The sequence below is a fragment of the Scardinius erythrophthalmus genome, assembly GCF_964197995.2.
Source record: "Scardinius erythrophthalmus genome assembly, chromosome: 5".
Classification (NCBI taxonomy): domain Eukaryota; kingdom Metazoa; phylum Chordata; class Actinopteri; order Cypriniformes; family Leuciscidae; genus Scardinius; species Scardinius erythrophthalmus.
In genome coordinates, this window is record NC_138225.1 from 42,141,217 (window position 1) to 42,154,489 (window position 13,273).

Sequence of the window (13,273 nt, forward strand, 5' to 3'; positions counted from 1 at the left end):
GCAGTTGCTAAGGTGTTCTGGGTGGTTGCTAGGCAGTTGCTAGGGTATTCTTGGTGGTTGCTAGGCAGTTGCTAGGGTATTCTTGGTGGTTGCTAGGGCGTTGCTAGGTGGTTGCTAGGGTGTTCTGGGTGGTTGCTATGGTGTTGCTAGGCAGTTGCTATGGTATTCTGGGTGGATACTAGGGCATTGCTAGGCAGTTGCTAGGGTGTTCTGGGTGGTTGCTAGGTGTTCTGGGTGGTTGCTAGGCAGTTGCTAGGTGTTCTAGGTGGTTGCTAGGCAGTTGCTAGGGTGTTCTGGGTGCTTGCTAGAGTTTTTTGTGGTTACTAGAGCATTTCTAGACGTTGCTAGGGTGTTCAGGGTGGTTGCTAAGGTGTTTTTGTTAGTTGCTATGGTGTTACTAGGTGGTTGGTAGTTGTCAAATATGGTTACTATGGAGTTTTTATAGAGTTATTAAAATCTTTAATAACGAGTGCCTTCAGTACGGCACGAGGCCTGCGGCCTCGTGCCTATGGCCGAATAGGCACAAGCATGGAGCGATATCGCAAGGCCACGAGAGTAAAATTGCTTTAAAAAATATAAAAAAAATAAAAAAATGTTTTTTTTTGGTTTAGGGTGGTTGCTAGGGAGCTCTTAGTGGTTGCTAGGGTGCTGAAACTGGTTGCTAGGGTGTGGCTATGAAGATTTTAGGCCATTACTTATTGGCTGCTTGATAATATAAATCCTCTGAGGGAGAGAGAGAGGGAGAGACGCAGGGCTGTCAGGCCCTTTGGAGTCTGTGTGTGTGAAAACGGCAGTTGGGATTCAAATGTTTTTAGAACTCCCCATGTTAAGTCAATGGGACTTTTTTGGCCGCTTTTTCGTCCGCTGTGCGAACATCGTACACCCGATCGCTTAGAAAAGTCATAGCACACCTCTCCTCAATGAGCCGGTCGATTTGACACCTCACTCAGGGGTCTGTGACAAACGGTGCGGGGCGCATTACGCGCCAAACTTTTGTGTGGAAGAATAATAATAAAAAGAATAATAAGTATGAGCAATAACAATAGTGATGCTTTCAAAAAAGCACCACTAATAATAAGTTTAAATAGGATTTCAATATGTTGGCTCTCTCAAGCCAACTTAATAAGTTTAAATAGGATTTCAGTAAGTTGGCTCTCTCAAGCCAACTTAATAAGTTTAAATAGGATTTCAGTAAGTTGGCTCTCTCAAGCCAACTTAATAAGTTTAAATAGGATTTCAGTAAGTTGGCTCTCTCAAGCCAACTTAATAAGTTTAAATAGGATTTCAGTAAGTTGGCTTTCTCAAGCCAACTTAATAAGTTTAAATAGGATTTCAGTAAGTTGGCTTTCTCAAGCCAACTTAATTAGGCTGCAGACCGCAAAGCTTTTAAAAAATTGCTTATGGTCTGATAAGGGAGCAAAGACATGAGAAATATCTTTAACAAGACGAAGAATTAAATAAGAGGAACCATCTAAATTTCGAAAAGTTTCGAAACAGTTATGACGTAACGAAGCCTCGTTTACTGAAATCACGTGACTACATGCACGCTCCGAGTCCGAACCACTGATTCGAAACAAAAGATTCGTAAAGGTTTCGAAGCTTCATGAAGGTGTGTGTGCGTGTGTTGTGTTCGATGCTTTTGAGCGCAAACTGAACGGTCCCTCCTCCGATGACGGCTGCCAGTACTAGATAGTAAGGTCAGTTTCCGCTTTCACTTTGTCTCTCTGAATTATAGATAACAACCACTGATTCAGGAGTTTTTCTAGCTTTGGTAAGTAGCTGAAGTATTTCTCTTAACTTTGCTGAAGGTTGTCCCTGATGAACACACGACCCGTCAATTGTTTTTCAGCCACAAAAGTGTTCGAACGGTGTTTTGGGACAAGAAAAAGTAAGGAAGCTGGGCATTTGAACCCACTTCAGTGTTATAAAACACGTACAATTTTGATTCGGGCGCAAGATTAAGTTGCCACTTCCGCGTTCACACAAGATGCCTTCAAAGTTATTACAACAGAAAGACTCGCTGTTTAAAGATTTCACTCGCGAAAAGACTCGCGATGTACCACCACAAAATTATCAGTCCATACACCCTGCTGAGAGGCCAGTTGCATGAACATAGCAATTATGTTAAGACTGTATTAAGAACTAGGCTAGACAAACAACTAGCAGTTAGTTCGGGGTAATCCGTCTTACTTTTCGGTATCAAATTAGACCAATCTACGTTTTTATGACTTAAAAAAAGTTATGTCTTAAAGCAAAAAATCGATGACTAACTTTTAAGACTAGGCTTAGCAGTTTATGCAACCGGCCCAGCTGGTTCAGTTGCATTCTTCTTTCGTTTGTTTGTTTGTTTGTTTGTAATTTACTTGACTAGCTATGTTAATATTTCTTCAATATTTGGCCTTTGTTTTAGGCTACAGTCCTGGAGACCTTATTGCATTATTTTGACTGGTGATTGTGTCTGTTAGATCAATTGTAAAACTTTATATATATATATATATATATATATATATATATATATATATAATCTCAGAGGCACATCACTGTTATACTCTGTTTTTACACTTCGTGCATGAGTTTGTTCAAGTGCTTTATTTTTTGTTTTACAAACAGCGTGTTTTCTAACAGGCGCTGACAGTGCTGTAAGCATTGTGTATGTTCCTACGGGTGTGTGTATATTCAGCCTGTGGATTCTTTCAGAGGTCAAGTGGAGATTATTTTTATAGATGTGGTGCCATGACATAGTACCATGGAGTAGCATGTATGCCATGAAACATGAATATAAATATTACTATCCGAGAGATTACTACCACTAATTCTTTATTATTTTGATACTGGTGGTGAGTCTGTAAGGAGCAAGTCCACATGAAATCAAAATTGACCCTATTTAGTTAGCACACATTACTATTCTTGTGAAAACCCTCTATAATGCCAGTAAATCACTCGCATAGGCTATGCGACCAAATTTCATGCTAGGCAACTAAAAAATGTCTAATTAGCCAATGGATAGTAAATTGTACAATTTCAGTCACCTGTGATTGAGTTAGAGGAAAAATATCTTTCTCTTACACACGCATTCACAGTGAGAGAAAGAGAAAGGCTTTTACACATGGAACTTGAAGAGAATTCAGTGTTTCCCACAGAATTAGATTCTATTTGCGGTGGACTGTGGTGTTTGGGGAGGACCGGGGGGGGGGGGGGATTAAGTTAAATATATCATATATAATGTTTATATATATATCATATATTTTTATTGACAAGTACACATTCCCATTGCCAACACTTAGTGTCAGATAACTTAAAGACTTTGCCATTGCTACATTTCTATGCTATGACTGCTCCACAGACTTTTTGTTGCAAATTTTGCTCACACACAAACCTGGAACTGGACACACACACACACACACACACAAACTCACAAACTTACTGACACACTCAAACACAGGCTCACACACACTCACACATTCAAAAAGACTCACACACACAGATTCAAACACAGACACACACTCACACACTCAGACCCAAACACAGACTCAGACACACACAGGCTCACACACACACACCAAACTGGACCTGGAGGGGGACACACACAGACTCAGACACACACACACGCACACCTGGGGTCCGTTCTTCGTACGTCGCTAACTCAGTTAGCTGGATTTGATTGTTGGCGATTTGGCATGATCTTGGATTGTTTGGTTCTTCGACGCTCATCCTGGACTTGCTGTCATAGCAACATGTGCGCAAACTTAAACCTGCTCGGGAGCAGGCTTATTTCATGTTAACAGGATTAGATCCCGGCTTCATAAGCGGAGCTGATACGGGAAGTCCAGCGCAGCGCGATAGTGCACTTTCTGAAATATATATTTTTTCTCGTGATTCGTGAGATTGTCGTTTTTTGTCGCTTTTATGTTTAAAAAACAGTTTTAGTTTTTTTTTGTGGCATTTCCAAGCCACTTAAAGGGACAGTTCACCCAAAAATGAAAATTCTGTCATCATTTACTCTCCCTCAAGTTGTTCCAAACCTGTATGATTTCCTTTCTTCTGCTGAACACAAAAGAAGATATTTTGAAGAAAGTCGGTAACCAAACGACTGATGGACCCCATTGACTTCCATAGTAGGAAAAAAAATACTATGGATGTCAATGGGGACCAGCAACTGTTTAATTAACAACCTTCTTTAAAATATCTTCTTTTGTGTTCAGCAGAAGAAAGGAAATCATACAGGTTTGGAACAACTTGAGGGAGAGTAAATGATGACAGAATTTTCATTTTTGGGTGAAATTTTTCATTTTTAAGACCCAATGTTGTAAAGCAGTTTTTTTTTTTTTTTTTTTTTTTTTAGGCTATCATAATTTATTATGAAGATCATCATGACCATGCCGATTACAGATATGTCACTCAGGCTTCACTAACGTGATTGGTACCATAGACTATAGGCTACCATAGACTGCCATCAAGGCCTCAATGAAGGGGATTATGTGAACAGAAAGGGGACTCACAATGTAAATGTGCAGCCCACTATTGTGATTCTTAATATTCCAGATTAGTAATATTATATCAAATAAAAAAAGGCAGTTGACTAAAATCTTCCATATCACAAATGTGAAAGCAAAATGGCCAGGATCTGTGCATGACTTAAGCATTTTCAGAGATTCACATTTATGCACATTATTTGAAAGTGGTAAGGAAAGTTCCACAATTAAATATCAAGCTCACTGTATTACATACACTTATGCTGATCCTAACAGAACTGCATTTTTTCATAGGTGATTATGACATATTCCTGCCTGCAGACAGGTGTTTTATGACCCCATTCCCTGACCCAAACCAGTTACAATGCAGCTCTAGCCAGGACAAGGGCACACAATGAAATGAACTTTGGCTAACTAAAGGGAAGATTTCAGTGTCTGAAAAGTCTGAGGGTTGCACACCTGACAGGGCCTGTGACATTGCTGCATGTGCCATATTACACAACATTGCCAAAAAAACCCCACTTTTCATTAAATGTTTAATAAAAGACAAATATGCTTAGCTCCTTGAGTTTTATTTCAATTGTTCTTTGTAAAGAAAAGCCAGTGGTCAAGTGCCTGCAACAAGAGATATTAGACACATGCCTCATGCAACATATAAAAAGGAAAAGTTGGCTATACACTGCCCACCTGTAGGCCTATGTCTCCTCTGTCTGTGCAGACTCTTCTGTAGGCCTTTCTGTAGATGTGGAATCCTGCAACTTATATTGCAGCCATAAAGCATACAAGTATAAATGAAGTAAAGTTATTTATGCACTTGCAGGTAGGCTAGTTCCTCCATATGACAGTTATCTGAGAGGGTTTATTCACTGTCCAGTGCAATGGAAACAAATGGACATTATAAGTCTTATACTTTCTTTCCTTTGGAGAGTTAGAAAATGTCCACTTACTGCACATATTTCAGCCACCACTTTCTTGGGAACAGATACAAGTGTTATTATGTAAAAGTGCACAAAAGAGGAAAACACAATGTCATTACAATGAACTACACTCGGGAAAAATGTGATCAATAACTCATGGCAAAATTTTTTACATTAACATAAGTTTATCAGTTTTCACTTTCACAAGTCAAAGCAATTCATCATTACTCAAGATTTAACAGTTGAAATGACTATATGGCCTTAATTTAATGCAGCAGAAAATATTTTACAGTGTAGGCTACTAAGATCTTTTCTTTTCTTTTTTTCTCAGCCTTTTCCTTGGTTGCTTTTATAAACAGACAACCATTTATTTAACAGTACCTTTTATAAAAGAGACTATAATTTAACTAAAAATTACCATTATGTAGAATATTTTTGTACTTCACTTTTATTTGTTCCCATGTTCTAGCATGGTGACTGACATTACAATGCACAAAGTAATAATGCAATTATTAAAATACAAAAATATAGGCTAATAAGTGATAAAAACATCTAACATGGCCACTTCTAACGGATTTAAATTGTCTGCTACTTTTTGCCAGCCCTCTCTCCTGGCTTTTGCAGACTTTGAGGTGTTCCCTGGCATTTTGATTAAACATTAAAATTCTGAATAAACTTCGACTATTAGTTCTTGCTCTGCGGAGGAGAAAAACTGAGCGCGCTCTTTGGCCACGCTGAACAGCCAATAGCAGCGTTGCTGATCAATGTTTCTACTATCGATACATATCCCCTTTTAAACTTCGCATGAACGCGCAATTATCTCAGATAACTCAATCCAGCGATACTAATCATATCCGGAAAGTGTGTTCGAAGAACCGAGTTAGCCATATCATGATTCGCACGATGATATCATCCTGGATGTGTCATTTGATCTCGGATGTAATAAGCAACGTACGAAGAACGGGCCCCTGGAGATTGAGGTGGACAAAAAACAACACACACCAACCTGAACCTGGAGATAATAATAATATAATGTCTAGTCTGGTGGCTGTGATATGAACCTACCAACGTCCGTTGCAATGATTTTTGGAATGACTGATCGCGAGAGGAACAAATTACGTTTTAGTCGCATAACATCGGTTAATGGAAACGCCGTCATTTCGCAATAGTTGTAACGTTAATTGATATTTAGAAACAAAAATCGCAAAAGTTTTGCGCGAATCTGTAATGAAACGCGACCGCGCTTAACATCTAGATAACTTCTCAGAGTTATGTTGAGCAAGTGTTCATTATACTAACCATTCAACTCCGGATTGATTCTGGAATCTTCGCTGGGGGAATGCATTAAGCACCGGCAACAATCCGCCCTCTACATGCTCATGTTTTGATTCAGATCGTGCGGTAAGAGAAGGAGGGGCTAGTCGTGCCTCCATTGTCAGTTTGTGCAACATGGCATCATGACTTTGCGTAAACATACACGCCACTTTCAAGTCAAAAGTGGCGTGTTATTTATACGCATTTTGAGCTATCCGCGTGTATGTTTACGCCGAAACGAACCGTCATCTTCCGCGTGTATGTCTACGCCAATAAACAAAATCTAATCATAACCATTTCTTAAAACTACGTAGGCTACAATTATAAAGAAAAACAACTGACAGACAAGTATAATCACAATAATTTATTTAATGAGAAAATGTCAAAATCGGTGCCAAAAGTTGTTCACGTGACGATGTGTCGCAGTCCTCTCTGGCAGTGGTTTTGTATATGAGGTAACAAAGCAGAGGTTTTGTATATGAGGTAACAAAGCAGAATTTAAGTTATTAATTCAAATCCATGAAAATGTTAATCCGTCTTCGGTTCGGTTCGCTGCTCTGAGGGCTGCGCGGCAGTGCGCGCTTCATTTCATTTCAAATGTGCATGACGCAATCTGTGACGAAGCAGGCGAGGCGAGAGCCAATGAGCGTTTGATATTACTGCCGTAACCATAGTAACCTGTCATAACACTTCTTGAGGGCGCAATTTTTGAATTTGAATTCATAACAAGCGCGGGGTTTGACGTTTACGGTCAAGATGACGATTACTGGATAAAAGGGCTGAGTTTGGATCTTTTTCTTGCAAATAATGGATTCTGAAGGTTTGGATTACATCAAGCTAATAAAATTGGTGTATTTTGTGAATCGATGTTGTGTTGTAAGGTTATATTAAATTATTGTGATTATACTCGTCTGTCTGTTGTTTTTCTTTATAATTGTTGCCTAGTTAGTTTTTAAAAATGGTTATGGTTAGGTTTAGGGGTAGGATTCGTGGCTCAAACTATGTTTTAATGCCATATTGTTCATAAAAATGCCATTTTCCTACATACCTGTCCATTACGTTTTATCATTTTAATATTGTCCATAAAATGGGTATGTTTAGGTGTGGGAGTACAGTTAAGGGATCTTACATTTATAATCTATACATGCTATTAACCCCAGTGACGGGTAGGTTTAGGGACGGAGTTGGGGTAGGTCATATTTATACATAATGTAACGTTAAGTCAACGGCGTTGATAAACACGCTAAAAAGCGATTATGCGTGTTGATAGCACGCCAAAAATGGAAATCGAATTGGCGTGTCATACATACGCCATTTCATGAGATCAGTCTGGTTTGTGAGAGAGGGGGAGCAAGCAGCGCGAATAAAATACAATTTTACCCATATTAAATAGTTAAAAAATCTGAATCAATCCGTGGCGGTCAGCGTTGATATGTGGCGGGCCGCCACAAATTAATGAATGTATGGGAAACCCTGGAATTGAAGCGCTAGATCTAAATGCAGGGCTCGACGGGACTGCCCGATGCATCACCATGAAAGTTTTTATTTGTTTATGATTTGCACATGTTTTTAGCAAAAAGATACAAAAATAAAAATTTGCACTCACTTGACAGAAAGCCGCGACTTACTGTGAGTACTGAATTGAGCTCTTTCATGTTTTGCGCTTGAACGGACAATTTCACACAAAATTGTGACAGAATGCCCGTCTTGGTGAGTATCCTAGTAAACATAGATGGTTTTGTCTTAAGTGAACGTAAACAACAGTTGAGGAAGAAAACGCATGTGGACAATACCTGATGCCGTTTGTGTTTTTAACCACTAGGGGTCGGCTGGCGAGTCGGCGCAAACACCTCTCTTTTCTTCTTATCAGTGCGAAAGAGACTAAACATACTCCTTCAGTTTTGGTCATACAGATAAGTGTTATAGGCTACATCATTCGAAACCGTTAAGTGTCTACTTTTATTTGTGTACACCAAGCGTGTACACAAACAAGTCCTGAAAAGTGAAGCCAAAGCGACTCGACCAGGTGGTTGTTCCCAGTATAGGTCATAAACCTTGCCCTCTCCATGTAGTCTAATTGGACATGACTTAAAAATTAAGATTCCAAAAGAAAAGTTTATTAAGAATGAGAATCTAGAAGGATATTAAGATATCTTGAATATTAAAGTTACAGACATAAAAACTTTAGAAAAGGAATATTCAAGGACACTCAAGATATGTATGTTCTATACAATTGAGCTGATATTGTTTTAACATTATTTGTTCTTAGATATTCTTCTTTAAAAGAGAAAAGTATCAGCTGTTTGCGAAATGACCCACATTTGGTTTTTGACCACTGAAAATATGTAGGCTATAATTTACATTTGGAGCCGCATTAACATCTCCATATCTCTCCATATCAAGTGTCTTTAAAATGAAGGTATAATGTTTGTTAAGAACTAGAATCTAAAAGATTTTAAGATCTTTACTACTTGAGTTACAGGCATGCAAACTTGAGGTAAAAAAAGTGCCTTTTGTCATTTTTGAACTGTCATCGTTGGCATATAATGCAAGATTGCTAAAGTAAACAGATTCAACTAATAGACCTACCAATCTTTGTGTAAAAATAAAATAATGATGCTTTCATTTTTAAAACCCTGTAAATTTGACACCCCTCTACAAAATAGTGGATATACATCTGTGACATTTAATATTTTGGCTTTCATCACTATTTATTAGGGCTGCACAATAAATCATATTTAACATGAAATCGCGCTTAAACCGATTTGGCTTATTGCGATTATGAAATCGCAAAGGCTGGAATTATTTTTTATGTGCAGCTTGTCAGTGACAAATACTTATTTGCAGCTGTATCATACAAATAAATAGTTAAAAAATCATATATTGTGATTTCTGGATTTTTTTTTTTTAGATTATGTCTCTCACATGTCCAGACATGCACCTATGATGACAATTTCAGACCCTCCATGATTTCCAAGTGGGAGAACTTGCAAAATAGCAGGGTGTTCAAATACTTATTTTCCTCACTGTACATCAGAGGTGACAGAGAGAATAGAGACTTTTGTTGCATTTTCAGTGAATTATTTATTCCAGTGTGTGGGTGAGGGGGTGGTTCAAAATAATTAATTCCTTAATAATTTGTTACACAGAACTTTATTATTTTAAATATTAATCTAAAATGATTCACACCTTCACAAAATCCACACACCCAACCCAAAATCCACACATTTAACACCCTATACAAAATTCACACCCCATTCAAATTTCTTTACCTCTACAAAATCCACACGCCGTACCAAACGTCTACACATCTTCTATACAAAATTCACACCCTATACAAATCCCACAGCTGTACAAATTTCACACCCTATACTAAATTTAGTACAGCCTTCTTGCTGCAAAGTCTGCAACCTTTGTCAGAGCACCTGATTTTGCGGGGCTTGCTAAAAAAAAGATTCTAATGCCCTATCATAAGGGAAGGCCTCAGGACAGGGTCCATTGATGGAGATCCTCAGACAAGCTGGCAGGTTTTCTCCTTGAAGTTGGTTCCTGAGGTCTGTTTTCACCTGAAGATAAAGCTAAATGCTAATTATTATCAATACAATAATTGTGTGTGTGTGTGTTGTGAACAGTCAGGTCAATTCACTCACCTTGAATATCCCAGTAAGGACATGGTTCTTGAACGAGAGCCGCCCCTGAATGAATTCCTTCTCATGTTGAGGGCAAAATTTCCTGAAAAGAGTGTGCAGATGAGAGATGTTCATTGTATTGTCTGTTAGAGTAGCTGATTGTGGCCCCAAGACATGGAAGGCTCCAAGGATGTCCAGATTATGGAATCTCTTCTCCAGATTTGTTTCCAGGTCAGTTATGTAAGGGTGAATGACCTACAATGACCAGATCAGCATTTTTTAGGAAGAGCCTACGCTCAGTTTTGATAATAGGCATTAAGGGCCAAAACAGAGAGTATGTTCAGGACTATTAATTGTCTTTTAAAATGTACCATTTAGGCCTGCTCTAATCAATTTTTAATCTTGTCACATCTATGTGAAGACAGTGAAGCTCACCTAACAAGAGTGCTGTACGAATTATCATTTACCTCTCGCTGGAATCTGGCCCACTGCCCCTCCCTTGACTCATCTTGGACCTCTCGCCCTCTCCTATCCCTCTCCTCCTCGTGCTGTATGTTGTAGGCTCCAAGTCCTTGGGGATCATCAAGGTCCTGATGGAGGCGAGACAAGAAGGGTCCAGGGAGTGGTGTTTGTCCAGCCTCTTTGATATTTCTAAGAGTCTGGATTGTCCAAATTTAAAAAAAGATTTCCTGCCATTTAGTACATGCAAACAATAATGTCAGTGCATCACATCAAACAGATTTGAATTAGATTGTGCACATTTATCATACCCGCTCTTTGATATGTAAAAAATTTAGATGTGCTTTTTGGAAGACTTTAGAAAGGCAGGCGAGGTGGGGCAAAAAATAAATAAATATATATTTCTGATTATTTGTAAAGGATAGCATATTATGCAGACTTTAAGTTTACCATGCTGTGTGTGGTACAACCATGACTTGAACTGAGGCATGTTCAACCACTCAAGGTTGAATCTAGTGCCCCTGTGTTTAGTGCTTTTGGATGTTGCCAAAGATGTATTCCAAACAATATTGTTTTCTTTAATAAAACAAAATAAAAGCTGTAATCCAACAAGAGTATACAATGGAACAGTGTACTAAAACACAACCAACACCAGACAAAGAACTAAATGAACTGAAGGGCTTACAGTGAGGAAAATAAGTATTTGAACACCCTGCTATTTTGCAAGTTCTCCCACTTGGAAATCATGGAGGGGTCTGAAATTGTCATCGTAGGTGCATGTCCACTGTTAGAGACATAATCTAAAAAAAAAATCCAGAAATCACAATGTATGATTTTTTAACCATTTATTTGTATGATACAGCTGCAAATAAGTATTTGAACACCCGTCTATCAGCTAGAATTCCGACCCTCAAAGACCTGTTAGTCTGCCTTTAAAATGTCCACCTCCACTCTATTTATTATCCTAAATTAGATGGACCTGTTTGAGGTCGTTAGCTGCATAAAGACACCTGTCCACCCCATACAATCAGTAAGAATCCAACTACTAACATGGCCAAGACCAAAGAGCTGTCCAAAGACACTAGAGACAAAATTGTACACCTCCACAAGGCTGGAAAGGGCTACGGGGAAACTGCCAAGCAGCTTGGTGAAAAAAGGTCCACTGTTAGAGCAATCATTAGAAAACAGAAGAAGCTAAACATGACTGTTAATCTCCCTCGGACTGGGGCTCCATGCAAGATCTCACCTCGTGGGGTCTCAATGATCCTAAGAAAGGTGAGAAATCAGCCCAGAACTACACGGGAGGAGCTGGTCAATGACCTGAAAAGAGCTGGGACCACCGTTTCCAAGGTTACTGTTGGTAATACACTAAGACGTCATGGTTTGAAATCATGCATGGCACGGAAGGTTCCCCTGCTTAAACCAGCACATGTCAAGGCCCGTCTTAAGTTTGCCAATGACCATTTGGATGATCCAGAGGAGTCATGGGAGAAAGTCATGTGGTCAGATGAGACCAAAATAGAATTTTTTGGTCATAATTCCACTAAACGTGTTTGGAGGAAGAAGAATGATGAGTACCATCCCAAGAACACCATCCCTACTGTGAAGCATGGGGGTGGTAGCATCATGCTTTGGGGGTGTTTTTCTGCACATGGGACAGGGCGACTGCACTGTATTAAGGAGAGGATGACCGGGGCCATGTATTGCGAGATTTTGGGGAACAACCTCCTTCCCTCAGTTAGAGCATTGAAGATGGGTCGAGGCTGGGTCTTCCAACATGACAATGACCCGAAGCACACAGCCAGGATAACCAAGGAGTGGCTCTGTAAGAAGCATATCAAGGTTCTGGCGTGGCCTAGACAGTCTCCAGACCTAAACCCAATAGAGAATCTTTGGAGGGAGCTCAAACTCCGTGTTTCTCAGCGACAGCCCAGAAACCTGACTGATCTAGAGAAGATCTGTGTGGAGGAGTGGGCCAAAATCCCTCCTGCAGTGTTTGCAAACCTGGTGAAAAACTACAGGAAACGTTTGACCTCTGTAATTGCAAACAAAGGCTACTGTACCAAATATTAACATTGATTTTCTCAGGTGTTCAAATACTTATTTGCAGCTGTATCATACAAATACATAGTTCAAAAATCATACATTGTGATTTCTGGATTTTTTTTTAGATTGTCTCTCACAGTGGACATGCACCTACGATGACAATTTCAGACCCCTCCATGATTTCTAAGTGGGAGAACTTGCAAAATAGCAGGGTGTTCAAATACTTATTTTCCTCACTGTATATAAACAAGATAATCTCAAATGCAAACAGGTGTGATCTAGTTAATAATATAATGAATAACCATGGTAACTAATGACAAACAGGAACATAGACCAAAGGAAACAGGAAAACAAAAAGAAGCAAACTAAAAATCCTTGATAATGAAACTAAAGCTATGACTGATTGTGACAACTCACCCACCCCACACCCCCTCCG

At 39.2% G+C, this 13,273-nt stretch overlaps 1 protein-coding gene across 3 annotated transcripts in view; it reads left to right on the forward strand.

The window, feature by feature from the left end:
• Positions 1–1,578: 1,578 nt before the first annotated feature.
• LOC308691555 (transmembrane protein 272-like) overlaps positions 1,579–13,273 on the forward strand; it is a 36,067-nt gene continuing 24,372 nt past the window's right edge. The window contains exon 1 of one of the 3 annotated variants that reach the window (XM_081366908.1): positions 1,579–1,697. The gene's annotated coding sequence lies outside the window, so the exon portion shown is untranslated. Of the gene's footprint in view, positions 1,772–10,513; positions 10,564–13,273 lie in introns of those variants that run through there. The other 2 variants (XM_081366907.1, XM_081366909.1) reach the window with 2 other exon arrangements.